The sequence below is a fragment of the Mus pahari genome, chromosome 16, assembly GCF_900095145.1.
Source record: "Mus pahari chromosome 16, PAHARI_EIJ_v1.1, whole genome shotgun sequence".
Classification (NCBI taxonomy): domain Eukaryota; kingdom Metazoa; phylum Chordata; class Mammalia; order Rodentia; family Muridae; genus Mus; species Mus pahari.
The window spans coordinates 58,777,110-58,782,097 of NC_034605.1; the positions used below are offsets into that span (position 1 = coordinate 58,777,110).

The following is a 4,988-nucleotide window of genomic DNA, read 5'->3' on the forward strand; positions in this document are numbered from 1 at the left end:
GATCTAGTCAGGTGCACTTAAGCATTCATTGTTTCCTGCTTTCTGATTGTGAATGCAAGTGACCAACCAGTTCAGGCTCCAGCCACACAAATTTAGCTTCCCCCCAATCCCAATGCTAAGATGAATGACTCTCGAGCTAAGATGAATGGCTCAAGACCTTCCTTTCTTAAAATATTTTTTACTACAGCAACAAGTAAAATAACTAATAATAAATACATCAGTTTAGACAGTCCTAGCAAGAAGTAGGACCCTGTGTGCTTTGATCAACTTGAAGTAGAATCAATAGATTTGGTCTGAGCTGGCCAGTGAGTCAGGGGACCTTGTTTTCCCAGAGCTAGAAAAATAAGACATCTGGGTCTGTGATCTTGATTCATCAAACCTACTCCAATGCTGAGGTGTCCTGAGAAGAAGAATCAGGTTGGCCTGGGTAAATTTGCTTAAAACAAGCCCTGTAAACAGGTGAGCAGGCCTGCAGATCCAGTGAGAGTTATCCAGAGATTTCACACGCAATGCGTAGTTCACGTACACTGCCTCTTCAGAAGGGGCAGGGTCTCCTGCCAGGGCTGGAGTCAGAGGGATGGGAGCCTTCAGAGCAAGCAGCTTGTGCTGTGGACAGACCTTCCCAGGGCTCTAGTAACTGCTCTTCAGAGGTCTCCAGGCTGCTGTCTTTCAGCTCTTCTCCTTCCTCTTAGTGTTTTTATGATGGATTTTATTTTAAAAATAAATGTTACCTTTATACCTAAAGAGTCTAATAGTTCAAAAAGTGATCTGTGTGTGTATCTGTCTGTGTCTTTCTCTGTGTGTCTGTCTCTGTCCCTGACACACACACACACACACACACACACACACACACACACACACACAGCATATTTTCTGCCTTTCTTCTCCTTCCAGCTTCCCAGAGGCACCTACTTTAGTAATTTAGCCTTTTAAATACTCCCCCTCCCCCGCCTGTATCCATAACACACATGTGCATTTGTCTCTCTGAGCCTCTCATCTTCACAGCGACTGTTGACTTCTCACTAGAGAAGATAGAGTTAGAATTCGCTGCTGCTCTTCTCTGCCTGTCAACACCACGTTTCCCATCTCATTCCCAGACCCTACAGTGTCCGTCCATCTATCAGGTCAGCACGAAGGTCTGCAATTACATTGTGTTGATCTTCCAAACCCTTCCCAGCGGAGCCATAGTGACGTCCTTTCCTGACCCACATTTCCTCCCAGGAGGTAGACTTTTTCAGCTCTGCTTAGATTATTTATGAGTATCACGAATTCAACACCAAACACTCAGGAGAACCAAATTCATTTTGAGATTGTATTTACAGACTTTGTTCTACCAATTCTTAGGAGGAAGGCCTCCCTCCTAAGACCTTCTCAACCTGACGGATGTTCCTACATCCCTCCTCAGCTGTCTGGAGATTGTTCTTTATTGAGATTGCTTGACATTCTGGTGGCTGGAAGTCTGGGATGGAGGCTCCAGTGTGACTGGTCTGAGGTGAGGCCTCTCGCTGCCTTAGAGACACCACATACTGTTGTTGTGTCCTGCTATGACCTTGCTCCGTGTGCACATAGACAGATCCCTCACTTCTGTGGTTACTTTCTTCTATAAGGAGATAAACTTTATCTCAGAGGGCTCCTTCTTCATACCATCCTTTCATCTTGACCACCCCTTTTGAAGACTCTATCTCCACACATAATCCTATTCAGGGTTAGCTCTTTGATATATTTTCGGAAGGAATTCGACAGTCAATGCCTCAACAATATGCTACGTTACTCATTGTCTTTCTGATTTGTTCTTTTTTTTTTTCCTACCTTTAGCTGATTTAGATGATCCCTTTTTTTTTCTCCTGATTCTCTAGAATGTACTCTCAGTACTTCCTGCAGTGGTGGCCTTAGGGAGGAGGATGGTGACTGCTGGCTGGGCTGTCTTCAACAGTCTGCGGCAGCCTTCTTCGCTGTAGATGCACACTGCAGAGATGTTGCAGGTGCTCACCCTGATCTGTTAACCTCCGTTACTGTTGGTGTGGGACCAACAGATCTGCTTTGTCTCTTACCAATTGTCCAGCTTCTAGTGTTCTTGCTGTTGAATTCTCTCTGCCCCCGGGGACTGCAGTTGGGCAGTGGCTTTGGATGGAGTGGGGTTTTGTGCATGCTTGTTCATTCCCTGTCTACCTGGAGACTGATAGCCCCTTCCCTGAGACCCATCACTCCCTTGGTGTTCCACAGAATGTCCCACCCCCAAGGGGTGTGTCTGCTCAGTCTCTGGGGACATCGGTCTGCCCCCATTTAACCAAAAGATGGGCAGTTCACCCAGTATCTGTCACAAGGACGCTTAGTGAACTCCAGCAATGGTTTGTGCTTGGAGGTGAACGTAGAACCTTCTCCTTCGGCTGAGCTCAATTTCCCTACATTTAGAAGCTGAATTTATGGTCGGTAGAATGGAGCCTATCCCTGTGTCAGTCTTCCTGTTGCTTTTGAACTTCGTGGTGTACTGTTTAAATCTATATTGATTAGCTTTTCTCCTGCATGTCTTTTCCCTAGATTTTATTTAGAAGTACATTTTTTAAAGATTTATCTATTTTATTCATATGAATACACTGTTGCTGTCTTCAGACACACCAGAAGAGGGCATCGGATCCCATGACAGATAGCTGTGAGCCACCATGTGGTTTCTGGGAATTGAACTCAGGACCTCTGGAAGAGCAGTTGGTGTTCTTAACCACCGAACCATTTCTCCAGCCCTAGAAGTTGAACCAACCCTCCACTAATCTGAACCTCATTTGAAACTTGGATGTTCCAACAATCTAATGAATGCAGACTTATATGATCTAAGATCTTGTGGGCTCTGTTGGTGCTTTCCAGCTGAGCGAATCTGTACCCACAACTCCCTCCGTGCAGGATTTTACCTCATGGCATCTTTTTTTTTTTTTTTAACCAAAAAGAAAGAATTTTGTAAGTACCTACAGCATAGCAGGTAGTGTTCTACTTAGAATTAGGAATAAACAGTATTTCCTCTATACCAAGTCCTCATAAAAAACCCCAGGAGCCAGAGGTTGGTGTAGATATAACTAGATGAGGAAGAAGGAAGCTTAGAATGGAGACAAGATGTCATCTTACTCAAAACCTCCTCTCAAAAGATGGGTAATGACCTGGCACAGGGAGGGCACGCAGTCATGTATGTGAGGCAATTATAATGGGGCCACTGGTACACACTGGGAGCCATAGGAGAAGACTGACGATGTCACCCTAAGAGAAAGATGTCCTAGAAGGGACTACTAGTTCAAACCTGACTCAGATTGCACTGAAGTTCACTTCATGTCGGCTCTTCCCTGACACAGTTCCAGCTGCTTCGTCGCTCCCATGCTCCCATCTTGTCTCCACATGGCAGCCAGCATGAGAGGTTTTTTTTCTTTCAAATTTAGGTCAAGTTTATCAACATGTGTACTTTTTTTTTTTTTTTTTACTTTGAACAGTTGTTATTCCCCAGAGGGGGGTGCACCGTTCCTGGAGGTACTGCAATACCAGGTCGATGCATGGAGTGGACGGAGCAAGCTCCTATTCCAACTCCTAACTCCAAAAACCCATTTAATATATTGTCCTCGGATAGAGGACGTTTTCGATATTAAACTGATAAGAGCAGATACTACACTTGATCTTAGCCAAAAGGCCGAGAAGCGATATGTGTACTCTTAAGTGTGAAGCCTGATGAATCTTGAGAAAAACATACACTCAGGACCAACCCCGCCACCAAACACAAGCACGTCCATGGCTACCGGAAATTGCCTGGACCACCGGAAGTTGCCTTGGCCATCGGAAGTTGGCTTGAGCCTGGTTTCTCACCCACCAGGAGCCAGTAACTATTTTTATCTCTGCCATCATGGGTTAGTTTGTTTTTAAGCCTTCAGTTTGATTTCATATCTACACCAGTCACTTCAGCACCATTTAAAAGTGACCTCTCAGTGTTTCCCTTAAAGTAAGGCTTTGTCCTACTAAATGGGTTGGTTTGCCTCTTTTACCAAAACCTCTCTGTGTGAGTGTACTTCTGGTTTATGCACTCTGCTCCGCTCCTGTATTCGATGATCTTCTCGTTAGTGCTGAACCATCCTGGTTATTAGAGCTGTAAAATAAATCTTCAAACCAGGTAGTGCTGTTCTCTAAAGGTGATGACAGTGTTGCCTTACTTCAGCTCCTACAATGTCCTCCAGGTTTGTCTGCGTTGTGGTAGATGACAATATTTGTGAGTGTGGCAGGGAATGTGTGCTCCCATACGTGGGCTTGTGGAGCTCCAGGGTGGATGCGTGCTTCCCATATGTGGGCTTGCGGAGCTCCGGGTCGGATATTGCGTGCTGTCTTGGATTGCTCTCCACCTTATCTTTTGAGATAGGGTCTCTCATCACTGGAGCTCACTTGTTTACAGCGCTAGCTAGCCAGTGAGTCCCCAGGATCCTCCTGTCTCTATCTTCCAGTGCTGGTATTGCAGGCACGAGTTGCCACATCTGACCTTATTATATGGCTGTGGCCAAGTTCAGGTCATCATGCTTACACAGTAAGCACTATGCCCACTGAGCTATCTCCCTAGCCCTGGAGTCTTGTCTCTTTTCTTTTCTTTTCTTTTCTTTTCTTTTCTTTTTTTTTTTTTTTTTTTTTGAGACAGGGTTTCTCCGTGTAGCTTTGGCTGTCCTGGAACTCACTTTGTAGACCGGGCTGGCCTCGAATTCAATAATCCACCTGCCTCTGCCTCCCGGGTGCTGGGATTAAAGGCATGCGCCACCACGCCTGGCCTTGGAGTCTCTTCTTAAAGGTGGAATAATATATTCTCATTCATATTCATTCATATTCTCTCTCCCCTCTTCTCTTCTCTCTCTCTCTGTCTCTCTTTCTCTCTCCATCTCTGTCTCTCTTTCTCTCTCCATCTCTGTCTCTTTCTCCATTCCTGTCTCTCTTTCTCTCTCCATCTCTGTCTCTCTCTCTCTCACACACACACACACATA

The 4,988-nt window shown here is 45.3% G+C and overlaps 1 non-coding gene across 1 annotated transcript; it reads right to left on the bottom strand.

Annotated features, from left to right (window-relative positions):
• Positions 1–3,485: 3,485 nt before the first annotated feature.
• Positions 3,486–3,676, bottom strand: LOC115065640. Its single transcript, XR_003845410.1, has one exon. It is a non-coding gene; the product is annotated as a U2 spliceosomal RNA (small nuclear RNA).
• Between the last annotated feature and the right edge of the window lie 1,312 nt (positions 3,677–4,988).